General features: G+C 43.6%; 2 non-coding genes across 2 annotated transcripts; both read right to left on the reverse strand.

The window, feature by feature from the left end:
- Window positions 1-402: 402 nt before the first annotated feature.
- Trnac-gca (transfer RNA cysteine (anticodon GCA)) lies at window positions 403-474 on the reverse strand. Its single transcript has one exon. It is a non-coding gene; the product is annotated as a tRNA-Cys (tRNA).
- An 11,465-nt stretch (window positions 475-11,939) lies between these two features.
- Window positions 11,940-12,011, reverse strand: Trnac-gca (transfer RNA cysteine (anticodon GCA)). The gene has a single exon. It is a non-coding gene; the product is annotated as a tRNA-Cys (tRNA).
- Window positions 12,012-15,340: the final 3,329 nt, after the last annotated feature.

Here is a 15,340-nt window from a genome sequence, read left to right on the forward strand (position 1 = left end):
GGGTCTCCTGTAGCAGCTAAAGGCCTGGGAGGAAAGAGTGGTGTCCTAGAAAAATATTGACCTCAAGACCTTAACATGTCAACTCTTCCTTGTCTCCATCCTGTATTCTGTCCTGCAGAAATCAGACTTTCCTACCCCACGAGGGGGGTGGGGACAGGCATTTCTTAGAACACAAAAAACCACAAATGTGCGCGCGCACACACACACACACACACACTGTCAATTCTGTTTTCCCTGGGCAGCCATGACCAATGTTGCCTTCCTTAACCAGAGGCAGAGGCAGGACTCTGCTTCCAACAGAACTGAGCCAATGAAAACTAGACTCAGCCCTGCAAGCACGACACAAGTTTTCAGTAGACTGAAGGGCATGCAATCAATTCACTGTTCATGGGGAGAAAAGGTAGGGGGCACCCGGATTTGAACCGGGGACCTCTTGATCTGCAGTCAAATGCTCTACCCCTGAGCTATACCCCCACCTGCTTATATATGTCTAATAAATATTCTAAACCTGTATGGCCACTCCCTGACAGTCACCATCTGGCATGCGTACTTGCCAGGGCTCTGCCATTATCTGCTTCCTCCTAGGATACCCAGCCTTGAGCTAACTGTACACCTCACTACCTCTTCCTCCTGGCACTCACTATGCTGCCCTAGTTCCTAGTTGAGACATGGGCATTAGGTCATGGAGGTCTGTACTAGAGATCTTTCAGACGCAACCAAAAGGTCCAGATGAAGAGATCTAGCTGCTCAACTGACATCTGGAGATAAAAAAAACCTGGGCAGGACTAGAGGAAAGAAAATTTCTTTACTCCTACCCAAGAACTACTAAACCTGGCTCCCTGAGAAAGGGACTAGAGGATGACCTCTCTCTCAGACAAGCTCGGGGTGGCTCTGGCTCACGGACAGTTTCAACTAGTAGTTTAATTTGCTCCCATCCATTGTATAGATATGGTTAAAAATATGCAAAAAACCACATGATTTATGACCATAAGCAGAGTCCACATTTAGGGTGAAGAGCCTCTGCATTGAACAGCCCAGGGCAAAGGATCCCTGACTCCCTTCCTCTCCCCTTTATCCCTTTCATTTCTCATTTGAAGAAGGCTTCAGATTCTTTCCTCTGAGTCACACCCGCATCCTGTTTTTGCTGTTGGATTCGCATCTCTTTCCTGTGCTTTGCTATATACCAGAACCCACAGGGTTGTGAGGGTTCCTCACTTTTAGTGAGATAATTACGGTGGACACACCTCCTTCAGATGGGCCTCAATTCAACCTCCAGCCTACACTGTCCTTCCTGTAGACCCATCCCAGGACTGGTGTTTTGGGGTATCCACAGAGAAGACCACTTGGATACTGGTTTAAGGCAATAGAAAGTTTTATTACCTGACTGGCTGCTACACTGAGTGTTCAGGATCCCAGTGTAGCCCCAAATATTTCTCAGAGTAAGATTTTAAGTATAAAAACCTTTTCCTAGGTTGACACACTTCAGTTAACAAGAACAGCTAGCAAGAAACAGAACTACAGAAGCCAAAAGGCAATGTTAGTACATTCAGAGACTTTACCAGAACTATGGATTTTGAAGGATTAGGCCTTTAGTTTCATTTTGGTTAGTGGTGCTGTCTAAATGATGAATGGTTTTGTTGTTGTTGTTGTTTTTATTGAGCTCTATATTTTTCTCCGCCCCCCTCCTTTTCTCTTCCCTCCCCTTCTACCCTCTCCCATGGTCCCCGTGCTCCCAATTTACTCAGGAGAGCTTCTCTTTTTCTCCTTCCCATGTACATTAGATCCATGTATGTCTCCCTTATGGTCCTCTTTGTTGTCTAGGTTCTCTGGGATTTTGAATTGTAGGATGGTTTTGTTGTTGTTGTTGTTGTTTTGCTTTATGTCTAAAGCCATTTATGAGTCAGTACATATGATAATTGTCTTTCTGGGTCTGGGTTACCTGACTCAATATGATGATTTCTAGATCCATCCATTTGCTCGCAAATTTCAAGGTGCCATTATTTTTTTTCTGTTGTGTAGCACTCCATTGTATAAATGTACCACATTTTCCTTATCCATTCTTCAGTTGAGGAGCATTTAGGTTGTTTACAGGTTCTCACTATGACAAAGAATGCTGCTATGACCATAGCTGAGCGCATGTCCTTGTGGTATGATTGAGCATCCTTTGAGTATATACTCCAAAGTGGTATTGCTGTGTCTTGAGGAAGGTTGTTTCCTAATTTTCTGAGAAATCGCCACACTGACATCTGAAGGGGCTGTACCAGCTTGCACTCCCACCAACAATGCAGAAGTGTTCCCTTTACCCCAAATCCTCTCCAGCATAAGTTGTCATCAGTGTTTATGATATTGGCCATTCTTACAGGTGTAAGATGGAATCTCAGAGTTGTTTTGATTTGCATTTCTCTAATGGCTAAGGATGTTGAGCATTTCCTTGAGTGTCTTTCAGCCATTTGAGATTCCTCTGTTGAGAGTTCTCTGTTTAGGTCTGTACCCCATTTTTTTTACAGGATTATTTGTTCTTTCGATGACCAATTTCTTGAGTTCTTTCTATATTTTGGAGATCATACCTCTGTCCAATGTGGGGTTGGTGCAAATCTTTTCCCATTCTATAGGCTGTCATTTTATCTTGTTGACCATGTTCCTTGAAATACAGAAGCCTCTCAGTTTCAGGAAGTCCTATTTATTAATTGTTTCTTCTCAGTGTCTGTGCTGCTGGGGTTATATTTAGGAAGTGGTCTCCTGTGCCAATGCATTCAAGTGTACTTCCCACTTTCTCTTCTATGTGGCTCAGTGTGGTTGGTTTTATGTTGAGATATGTGACCCATTTGGACTTGAGTTTTGTGCATGGCAATAGATACGGTCTATTTTCATTCATCTACAAGTTGTCATCCAGTTATGCCAGCAACATTTGTTAAATATGCTTTCTTTTTTTCATTTGATATTTTTTGATTCTTTGTCTAAAATCAGGTGTTTGTAGATGTGTGGACTGATATCCAGGTGTTCAATTCAGTTTAACTGGTCCTCCTGTCCGTTTTTATGCCAATATCAGGCTTTTTTCAGTATTTTAGCTCTGTAGTAGAGTATGAAGTTAGGGATTGTGATGCCTCCGGAAGTTCCTTTGTTGTATAGGATTGTTTTGGCTGTCCTGGGTTTTTTGTTTTCCTGTATGAAGTTGAATATTTTTATTTATTTATTTCTTTATTAAAGATTTCTGCCTCCTCCCCGCCACCGCCTCCCATTTCCCTCCCCCTCCCCCAATGAAGTTGAATATTGTCCTTTCAAGGTCTGTGAAGAATTTTGCTGGGATTTTGATAGGCATTGAATTGAATCTGTAGATTGCTTATGGTAATATTGCTATTTTTACTATGTAAATTCTACCTACCAAAGAGCATGGGAGATCTTTCCACTTTCTGGTGTCTTCTTCAATTTCTTTCTTCAAAGATTTAAAGTTTTTGTCATACAGGTCTTCCACTTGTTTGGTTAGAGTTACTCCAGATATTTTATGTTATTTGTGGCTATTGTGAAGGGTGATGTTTCTCTGATTTCTTTCTTAGCCCATTTATTATCTGTGTACAGGAGGGCTACTGATTTTTTGAGTTAATCTTGTATCCTGCTACATTACTAAAGGTGTTTATGACTTATAGAAGTTCCTTGGTAGAATTTTTGGGATCCCTTATGTAAACTATCATATCATCAGCAAATAGTGAGAGTTTGACTTCTTCGTTTCTGATTTCTACCTCTTTGATCTCCTTTTGTTGTCTGATTGCTCTAGCTAGGACCTCAAGTAGACAACCTAGTTTTGTTCTTAATTTCAGTGGGATCACTTTGGTTTTCTCTCCATTTAGTTTGATGTTGGCTATTGGCTTGCTGTATATTTCCTTTAGTATGTTTAGGTATGTTCCTTGTATCCCTGCTCTCCAAAACCTTTATCATGAAGGGATGTTGTGTTTTGTTAAAGACTTTTCAGTGTCTAATGAGATGATCATTTTTTTTTTCGCTTATATGACAGGTTTTTGTATGTTGAACCATCCCTGCATCTCTGGGATGAAGCCAACTTGATCACAGTGGATGATTTTCCTGATGTGTTCTTAGATTCAGTTTACCAGTATTTTATTGAGTATTTTTGCATCAATGTTCATGAGTGAGGTTGGTCTGTAATTCTCTTTCTTAGTAATGTCTTTCTGTGGTTTGGATATCAGGGTAATTGTAGTCTCATAAAAAGAGTTTGGCAATGTTCCTTCTGTTTCTATTGTGTGGAACAATTTGAGGGATATTGGTATTAGTTTTTCTTTGAAGGTCTTGTAGAATTCTGAGCTGAAACCATCTGGTCCTGGGCTTTTTTGATTGGGAGACTTTTGATGACTGTCTCTATTTCTTCAGCTGTTATAGGTCTGTTTAATTTGCTTACCTGGTTTTGATTAAATTTTGGTAAGTGACATTTATCCAGAAAACTGTCCATTTCCTTTAAGTTTTCCAATTTTGTGTAGTACAGGTTTTCGAAATATGCCCTAATGATTTTGGGGATTTCCTCCATGTTGGTTGTTATGTCCACCTTTTCATTTCTGATTTTGTTAATTTGGATATTGTCTCTCTGTATTTTGGATGGTTTGGTAAAGGTTTGTCTATTTTGTTGATTTTCTTGAAGAACCAAGTCTTTGTCTCATTGACTTTTTGTATTGTCTTCTTTGTTTCTATTTTGTTGATTTCAGCTATTAATTTGATTATTTCCTGCCGTCTAGTCCTCCTGAGTGAGTTTGCTTCTTTTTGTTTTAGAGTTTTCAAATGTTCTGTTAACTCACTAGTGTGGGATTTTCCCAACTTCTTTATGTAAGCATTTAGTGGTATTAATTTTTCTTTTAACACTGCTTTCATTGTGTCCCATAGATTTGGGTATGTTGTGTGGTCATTTTCATTGAATTTTATGAAGTTTTTAATTTTTTCCTTTATTTCTTCCTTGACCCATTGATACTCCACATGAGCATTGTTTAATTTCCATGTGTTTGTGGGCTTTCTGGAACTAGTGTTGCTGTTGAATTCTAGTTTTAAGCCCTGGTGATCTGATAAGACACATGGAGTTATTCCAAAATTTTTTGTTTCTGTTGAGGTTGCTCTGTTACCTAGTATGTGGTCAATTTTTTAGAAGGATCTATAAGGTGATGAGAAGAAGGTATATTCTTTTATGTTTAGATGGAATGTTCTATATATGTCTGTTAAGTCCATTTGAGTCATAAAATGTTAGTTCCCTTATTTCTCTGTTAAGTTTCTGACTGACATACCAGTCCAGTGGTGATAGTGGACTATTAGCATGTGGGTTTTAATTGTGATTTAAGGTTTAGAAGTGTTTCTTTTACATATGAAGGTGCCCTTGTATTTGGGGCATAAATGTTCAGTATTGAGATTTCCTCTTGATGGACTTTTCCTGTGACTAATATGAAATGTCTTTCTTTGTCTCTTTTGATTGATTTTAGTTTGAAGCCTATTTTGTTAAGTATTAGGATAGCTATGTCTGCTTGTTTCTTAGGTCCATTTGTTTGGAAAAAACTTTCCCAACCCTTTACTCTAAGGCAATATTTGTCTTTGAGGTTGAGATGCATTTCTTGTATGCAGCAGAAGAATGGATTCTGTTTTTGTATCCAATCTGTTAGCCTGTTTGTATTTAAGTTGAGTCCATTTATATTAATGGATATTAATGAGCAGTGATTGCTAGCTCCTGTTATTTTAGTTTTTGTTGATGATGATATTATTTTTTGTGTTTTCCCCTTCTTTGGGATTTGCTGCTGTGAGATCATCATTTGTGTTTTTGTGGATGTAGCTAACTTCCTTGGATTGGAGTTTTCCTTCTAGTACTTTGTGTAGGGCTGGGTTTGTGGCTAGGTTTAATTAAATCTGCTTCTGTCATGGAATATCTTGTTCTGTTCATCAGTGGTGATTGAAAGTTTTGCTGGGTATAGTAGTTTTGGCTGTCATCTGTGGTCTCTTAATGTCTGCACGAAGCTTGACCAGGACCCTCTGGCTTTCATTGTTTCTGTTGGGAAGTCGGGTGTAATTCTGCTTGGCCTTTTTTCTTTGCAGCTCTTAATATTCTTTCTTTATTCTGTATGTTTAGTGTTTTGATTATTATGTGGTAAGGGGACATTTTTTGATCCAGTCTATTTGGTATTCTATAAGCCTCTTGTATCTTCATATGCATATCTTTCTTTAGGTTGGGAAAGTTTTCTTCTATGATTTTGTTGAATATAATTTTACTCAAAATATGATTTTGTGCTTTTGAGTTGGACTTCTCCTTCTTCTATCCCTATTATTCTTAGGTTTGGTCTTTTCATGGTGTTCCATAAATCCTGGATATTTTCTGTTAAGCTTTTGTTAGATTTAATGTTTTCTTTGGCCAATGAGTCTATTTCCTCCATGGTATCTTCAACACTTGAGGTTCTCTCTTCCATCTCTTGTATTCTGCTGTTTATGCTTGCATTTGTGGTTACTGATAATTTTCCCATAATTTCTGTGTCTATAATTCCCTCGGTTTGTGTTTTCTTTATTGTCTCTATTTTGGTTTTCAACTCTTGAATCGTTTCTTTTATCTGTTTGTTTTTTCTTGTTTTTCCTTTAAGAGATTTTTTTTTACTTCTTCCACTTTTTTGTTTGTCTTTCCTCCATTTCTTTGAGGAAATTTTTCATCTCCTCTTTAAGGGCCTCAAACATTCTCCTAAAGTTATTTTTTGGGTGATTTTCTTCTGCTTCACCTATATTTGGGTGTTCAAGTCTTGCTGTTGTCTGGCCACTAGTTTTTACTGGTGCCATGCTGCTCTTTGTGGTGTTGAGTGTGTTCTCACCTTGTCTACCCATCTTTTCTTCTGATTGGTGTAGTTGGGGCTGTGTCTCTGGTGATCAATCTTCCAGGGGCCAATAGATCCAAGGCTCAGATGGTCGCTCCTTGTGGTGCAGTCAAGGCCATGGTTCCAGTCACCCCAGAAGTCACTCAGTGTTGCTGGTGGTTGCTCTGCACTCCTGGGGTTTACTCTGCAATCCCAGGAGTTGTTTGTGCCTGCTGGCAAGGAAATTGCTTGCATGGGACTGCTCCTGTTATGGCTGCTGCCTTGAGCCTGCTCTGGCAGAGTTGACTGAATCAGGCCTGTTCCTGTGGAGGTTGCTGGATCAGGCCTGTTCCTGCAGATGTCCCTGCTTGGGCCTGCTCCTGCAGAGGTTCCTGGCTTGGCCCCAGTCCCACAGAGGTCTCTGGCTTGGAGCTGCTTCTTCAGAGGTCCCTGACTTGCACCCAATCCTGCAGAGTTCCCTTGCTTGGACATGCTCCCTCGGAGGTCGCTCCCTTGTACCTGCTCCTGTGGAAGTTGCTACCTAGGTCCTCTCCAGCTGAGGCACCAGGCTCAGGCCTGTTCCCACAGATGTCTCTGGCTTTGGCCTGCTTTCAAGGAGGTCCCTGGCTTGGGCCCAGTCCAGCAGTGGTATCTGGCTTGGGCCTGCTTCATTGAAGGAGGTTCTTGACTCGTGCCTAAATGCTGAGTTTCATGAGAACGGTACTTCCTTCATAGAGTCAGTTGTGCTAAGGTCTGAGGTCCTGTTACATTTGTAAAAATCATTCCTGGCCAGCACCCTGTGGCCCTTGTGGAGCCTCAATTTGGAGAACTGCTATTTAGAACTAAAGCCTTGATCCCGCCTTCTTAACTGGAGTCTTGCCTACTTTAACCCCCTATTTCTACTGTTCTCTGTCCACTCCACTCTGGTTATTCAACATTGTTCTTAGGGATTTGTTGTCTGTTTATATTCCTGTCTTCTCTTCAAACTCTCTCCTCGCTTTTAACGTACTAGATTTTTTTCATTCTTACACTATAGAAATTATCAACCAATTCTGGCTGATTAGACATGTGTGGTGTTTTGAATGAGATGGCCCCATTGGCACATATCTTTGCATGCTTAGTCTACAGCTGATGAACTGTTTGGAAAGATGAGGAGATGTGACCTTGTTGGGGGAGGTGTGTCGCTGGAGTGGGCTTTGAGGTTTCAAAAACCCACACAGGCCCAGCCCCCCACCTCTCCTCCCTCTCTCTGCCTGCAGGTCAGGATGTAGCTCTCAGCTACTTCTCCAGCATCATGCATGCCTATGAGCCGCCGTGTGACCCACCATCATGACAGTGGACTAACCAATCTCTGAAGCTGTAAGCGAGCCCCCAGTTCAATTCTTGATTTTTGTAAGGACCGTTTTGGTCGTGGTGTCTCTTCACAGCACTGGGACAGTGTCGCCGAAGACGTCCCATCTGCAACCACGAGTTTGCTTTCCTATCTCTCAGTGGCCCCTCCTGTGTCTGGCAGACTCATTTATACCCTGTATGCATATTCTGAATTCCTTAGATCAACTAAAGTCTCCTCCTCCACCTAGTCAGTCCCTGATGCACCCAGTTTGGTGCCAGGTGTGGGAATCACAGCTGAGGGAGCCAGCACCCTCCACATTAGTCACCCCAAATTCAGCTGCATCGGCCACCCGCATTTATCCTCACGCTCACAGTTCAACACTGTGAGAACCAATCAGCTGGAACAAGCCTTGAGTCTCCCTCTCTTTGGTTTCATTCTGTGATCTGGACTTGAGTCTGCTTCTTGTATGTACTTTGTAGGGTCCTCTCAGACAAAAAGTGGTAACTTGATGTAGTGGTTTGGATGAGAATTAGTCCCCCACAGTCATGGGTGTTTGAACACTTGGTCCCCACGTGGTGGCACTATTGGGGAGGTTTAGGTAACGCAGCAGTACTGGAGGAAAAGCCTCGTGCCCCTCCCGGTGCTTTCCATCCCTTGGGCTTGTGGTTGATGGCAGGACTCTCGGTTTCCTGCTCCAGCCTCCATGCCTGCCACTTGCTGTCCTGTTTCCCCATCAAGATGGACTCTTCCTCTAAACCCATAAGTCAGAATAAGCCCTTTCCCATAAGTTCTTTTTGGTCATGGTATTTTCTCATAGCAATAGAAAAATAACGGATGCACTTGATAAACAAGGAAGACTAAACCGAGCTATTGGTGTGACTAAGACCTAAGTTGCCCCAGTGCTCTCATCAGTTTGTACCTCCACTCCTGAATGTGCATTATTTCTTAGCCATTGACCTATGTTAGGCAAGGAAATGATGAGGAAATGATGGGAGCCAAAGACACACGTGGTGTGGAGCCTGGTGGTTCTAGTACCAGCCTTTTCTCTCCCTTTCAGATGTTTTGCCGACTCTGGCATCCTGGGCTAATGGAAATGCAGGGCAGTTGTTAGCAGGAATGTGAGGTGTTCATGGCTCTGCAGGGAAGCATGAGAACCCAGGTCCACAAAGTGACTGGACTCAGAGAGAAGCCATAGGCCAGGACTTTAATCAGCCAAATCAAAAAGCCACTGGTGGTAGTGGTGGGCAGGGGTCGTGCACATCTTTAATCCCAGCCCTAGGAAAGCAGAGCCAGGGAGATCTCTGAGTTCCAGGCCAGCCTGGTCTACAAATTGAGTTCTAGGACAGCCAGGGCTACATAGGAAAAATTCTGTTTCAAAACAAAACAAAAAGAAGCCAGTGGAACTTCACAGTGAATACTGGCCTCAGCTTCTGGCTCCCAGCATTGCTGGGCCTCTGTCACACCCAGGATTATTCTCTCTTCTCTGTGATTTTCTCAGCACTAATCAGCTTATCAAGAGCATGACACTGGCCAAGGTTAAGATGATACCTTTCGTGCCGGTTAATTTTATGTGACCCTTTGGTGAGGCCATGTGCACATGTGTTTAGTCAAATACATCCACATCAGCTGTGAAGGCACATTTTGGTTATGAGCAATGTTTCAATCAGTAAAACCAATAACCCTCTGTTGGAGGGAGGGCCACTTGCTGGTTCCCAACTGCCCAGCTAGCTTACACCTGAAATAATCACACAGAAACTGTATGAATTAAATCGCTACTTGGCCCATTAGCCAACTTCTTGTTTATTTATTTATTTATTTATTTATTTATACGGTATCCTGCCTGTAGGCCAGAAGTGGGCACCAGATCTCATTATAGATGGTTGTGAGCCACCATGTGCTTGCTGGGAATTGAACTCAGGACCTCAGGAAGAGCAGTCAGTGCTCTTAACTGACTGAGCTGAGCCATCATCTCTCCAGCCCTCATTAGCCAAATTCTTACTGGCTAACTCTTACATCTTAATTTAACACATTTCTATTAATCTGTGTATCGCCATGTGACAGTGGCTTACTGACTAAAGTTCGCAGCGTCTGTCTCTGGTGGCTCCATCGCTTCTCTCTGACTCCATTTTCTTCCTCCCATGCTATAGGCCAAGTCAGTTCTTTATCCATCAACCAATAAAAGCAACACATAGACAGAAGGACCTCCCACACCAAATATAATGTGAGTGGGCCTCCTGCACCATTTCTAAACTCAGGAGGAAAGACTAGTGTCTCTGTGGTAGAAGGAATTTGGCTAGCAGTTATGTGAAACTCCATCTGCTGTGTCACCTCTTCCTGGTGTCCTTCCTACAGGCATCAGAATTAACTTTGAATCAGGGCTGAAGAAATTGCTCAGAGGTTAAAAGCACTGGTTGCTCTTTCAAGGGACCCAAGTTCAGTTCCCAGAACCCACACAGCAGCTGACAGTGGTCTAGAATTTCAGTTCCAGGGGATCCAATTCTCTCTGCATGGGTGCTGCATGTGTGTGATGCACAGATATACATATAGGCAAAATAAGATTAAAAAATAAATATTTAAAGAAAAAAGAAAATGGCCACTCCTTAAAATCTCTATTTCCATAGGCACACAAGCAGACTCACACACATAGCCTGTCCTGTTATCTGTGGACAGTTGTGGCTAACACACCCCCATCCAGACATCTGCCACTGCCATCTCCCTAATCATATACAGGATGCTGTTTCCCCCAGGGCTGAGCCAAAGAAGAACTGGCCTCTAGCCTTATGGACAGAACTCAGGCTATAATAAGTAAATGATGAATTTGCAATAAAAGCCCAACCTTCCACTCCTCTCTCTTAGAGAATGAGTGTAGGAAAACCAGCACTGTGCACATTGAAGGAAAAGAGGGCAACCTTGGATTTGAATAAGGGAACCTCTTGATCTATAGTCAAACGTTCTACTCTTTAGCTTTGCCCCCCACTTAGGGGGACACCTTTCCATCCATGACACCATACCAAAACTAGCTGTGTCCTTCCGCTCCACGATCCCTGCGTGTTCTCAACACTGGCAAGCTCTCTGCGCAGTCTGCCCTCCCATCATTCTCTACTTGACCTTCACTGCCACCCTGAAGCCCCTCTGTTCTGAGGTGTGGTGAGGGAGGGTGTGCCCAACACATGGTGGTCAGAGCAGGAGCTGCTGGTTTAGGGTCTTCTGTGAACCCCAAATGCAGCCCAACACATGCAGTGTGAAGAGCCTCCTCCACACTCATTTCACTCCATCGTTCGTTTATTGAGCAAACACTCATAGGACTTATTAGGTGTTGGTCTCTGTCATCCACGTCAAGTACGTAAAGACAAGTAAATTGTTCTTGTTATTCAGAATTCAAATAAGAGGCAAGTCCATGAACCAAAGTTTATCCACAGATATGGCAGGAACCTATGCAGAGACCACTGGTAGTGAAGAGTGTGAAAAGCATCTTGGGAGTCAGGCAAGCCTTCCTGCATCCTACAAGCCTCCTGTAGGATGGATTTCCTGCAGTGAATGAGTCTCAAGATCACAGTCTTTGCCACTGTTTGAGTGACAGTGATCTACACGTACCTCAGAGCCAACCCTTTGTTGTCCACTTTCAGAGAAAAGAATATAGACTTGGCCTGAGCAGAACCCAGAGCAAGAGAGAAACACACTACAGTGTGTACTTAGGGCACCATTGTGCGGCAAGGACCAGTGTGTGACAATGGCCTTTACTTGACTCCATGTTAATGACTACTTTACTTTTGCATCTAAAAGAGACTCTAGCAAGGGAGCACCTGGATTTGAACCAGGGACCTCTTGATCTGCAGTCAAATGCTCTACCCCTGAGCTATGCCCCCACCTTTTACGTATACATCTAATAAGCAATCTAAACCTTTATGGACAATGCCTGGATGTCACAATCCTGGCATGTGCACTTGCTAGGGTTTTACCATCATTGCTCCCTTTGATGAGGTCCACACCTGAGCCACCTCTGCATGCCTAACTGATATCTCCCCTTGACCCTCCTGCCCATAGTTCCCAGTTAAGCAGGGGGATCAACTCCTGGAGGTCTGCACATAGAAAAATCCTTGAGCTCAACAGGGGTCAGGCTCAAAGGGTTTGCTTTGGATGTGGCATAGGTTGGTAGAGCTGAGCAAAACTACCTCTCTTGGTTTCTACCTGAGAACCCTAGACTGGAGTGTGTGGAAAAGGGTCCTATGGGTGGACCAAGCAAGCTCAATAGATGAATCTGACTTCTTGACAATTTAAAGACATTTATTTAATCTGCTTCTTTCCCTGGTATAGATGTAGAGGAAAGGTGAGGATGCTTAAAATCATATCCAAACAAAGCACATATGAGTCATGACCAAATCAGAAGCAGAGTCCATTTCAAGGACCTCTGTACCGATCACCCAGGACCAGAAGATAAATGACTCCACCCCCACTCTTCTGCCCTTCTTACTTCACATATTTTGAATTCTTCAGTGTGTCATGCAAAATACTCCCTGAAGGAAGGTTCCAACCCTCAGAAGGTGATGAAGAGGGAGTCATAGAGTTTGTGGCCCCAGGAGCGTGACACAGAGGGCAGCTGGCATTATGTGGTAGGTACGGAAGGCAGGGCCAACAGGTGACAGGAACTTGAACTAGGAATGGCTTCATGTGCAGGCAATTGAATTATGCCTTTGTGCCTGTGGAGACTTTCCTAATTAGCCGACAGTACCGCACTAGATGGTGTGTGGTTAATGACCCAAGGACAATGCGTGCCTGCAATTCTTCCTCATTCACAGTGTAGTAGTGGGAAGGGACTGACCTCCTTCAGAACCGGCTTGTAATGTACCCTGTCCCTTTCCATAAACCTAGCAAAGGACTTCTAGATGTCTTCACGCCCAGCACCTGCCATGGCGCCTCAGTGTTCAAAACTGGAGTCTTGTCTAGCACCCTGGTTATAAGGTTCTCTCTGTGCTTCAGTATTCTTTGAAATTTGTCTTCTGCTTGCCGCTCTCTGCTTTCCTTCAAAATCTCTTATTTTCTTGTTCTGGGCTTGAAAGCCAAGCACCTTACCAGAGTGGTTTCCACCCCGCTATGACTCCAGACATCAACTCAGACTGCTGCAAGAGCGAGGGTGGGCAGACGGGCTGGCTGTTGGTGTACCCAGATCTCAGACCTCAGAATGCACCGTAGTGGGGCTTTCCTTTGGGAACTCTTTTGGACCCCTACCCTAAAAAACTGTCAGCTCAGAAGACCACAGATCTCAAAGATGCAGAAAGGACTGTTGACCTGGGGGCTAGGGCCTGTGGAGGATGTGGGGGAAGCTAGAACCCAAACCTACCTTTGGTTTTCAGAGAGGATGAGGAAATGAGTATTCTCTTCCTGAGCGAAAACCACCTTGATCATGTTGAGTAGCTGAGAAATACGGTTCTGGTGTAAACTCTGTCAGCTCTGAACTTCCCTGCTGCGACTTGAGAGCTCAGGGTGTAAACGTAGAGCTGACTGCACCTGCGTCGCTCGCTTGGCACTTGTCAGGAGTCGGGACACCTGAGTGGACATAACTGCTGTGGAGACAAAGGGATGAGGCTGCCCTCTACTCCGGCTTCCATCCATTCCACGAGAGGTCCCATGGCAAGTCCTGGGCAGTACATTCTGTCCCGGCACCTTCCTGTAGTCCTGTTCTCCAGCCACTATGATGTCAGCTGTTCTGCTCCGCACATGCTTTCCACCCCCGCCATGAGAGCAGAAACCCTGAGATCATAAGCAGAACCAACCTTCCTCCTTTAAGATGCCGTCCTACGTATCTGGAAACAGTAGCACAGAAGCCTGGCTAATACAGGCTCTCAGGAAACTCGTGGGCTGCTTATGAATTTGGTTCTGTTCCCAATAGCTATCACCACACTCCTCTTTGGTACTGTTTTTCCCTGGCTCAGTTGTAAGTATCTGGGCACATCTGGTCCTTATGGGACTGCACCCTTCCTTTTCCGAGGAATACTTGTCCAATGCGAGGATCTATCTGGTACCACCATGGTGATTTCAGTAGTTTGGATAAAGGGCTTTTATGTCACAAGTTAAGTTGGTCTTTTCCTTGAGGTTGTGCCTATCTGTGCAAGGCATCAAGTTTTCTTTCTCCTAAATTGATATGGTGATTTTAGACAGATCAATTTTATTTTCTCAACTATGCAATTTCTGAGTAATCCATACCATCCTTGAATTCTGCTTATAAAGCAAGACAGTTCTCATCTGAATTCCGATATTTTTGGAGACACTTTGTCAAATGCAGCCTGCAGCAAGTAGCTCATGCAATGAGTCTTTTGCCCAACATTCCCTGCTCTGCTCTGCACCATCAAGGGCACCCTCTGCTTTCCAGGCTTTCCCAGACTGCTGTCTTCCTGCTCTCAACATAGCTTCCTCCCCATTCCTGCAGCTGAAGGAACAGATTGCTTGCCATGCCCTGCTGCACAGAAAGTCGTGTATTTTGGGATTTGTCCCAGAAAGAACCCCTCCCTCAACCATTCCAGCACTTGGCAGTCTTATTCACAGTGATGTTGCATAACAAGCCATGGGGAAATCTAGTGTCACAAAATACACCCATCTGTCTTGGTGCCTGTGAGTCTGCAATTGGGATGTGAATAGAACGATCTAGACTGGGCTTTTTGTCGACCAAAAAGGGTGACACGGAGAGAGGCTCAGCATAAAAATGGGTTTGTTCAGAAGCAGAAGAGAAATTAGAATTCAGGATACACAGGGTCTGACAACCTGCAGGCACACTCAGGCGAACAAGAGAAAATGAGTTTGCATACACTATTTGAAACAATTATCCAATTATCAGAGACAAGGTTTGGTAATGAGGTGGTGACTGCCCACAGCTGAACAGGTAGACACAGGACAGGCACCTGCCCAGAAGTATTTCCTGTATAAGGCTTCAGTGTGCCTTATACAAGGTTGTGAATTCAGAAAGTCCTTGCTGTACTTTTCTTCACAGGCATGGGTACATGAGACAACCCTTCTTTCATGCCCTTCTCACTCCTTTTCATTAGGATTTGGCATAGGAGGCTCCATTTAGGTTCTAACTATTTTCATAGCTCAGAAACCATGTGTGCTCATTCTAAGGTCCAGCTGAAAAGGCACCAGTTCAAAGGACAAGCACATGCCATGCTGCATGGAAGGACCAGATGACAGTCTTACCAACTGGCCT

Source organism: Chionomys nivalis, chromosome 1 (genome assembly GCF_950005125.1).
Source record: "Chionomys nivalis chromosome 1, mChiNiv1.1, whole genome shotgun sequence".
Lineage (NCBI taxonomy): Eukaryota > Metazoa > Chordata > Mammalia > Rodentia > Cricetidae > Chionomys > Chionomys nivalis.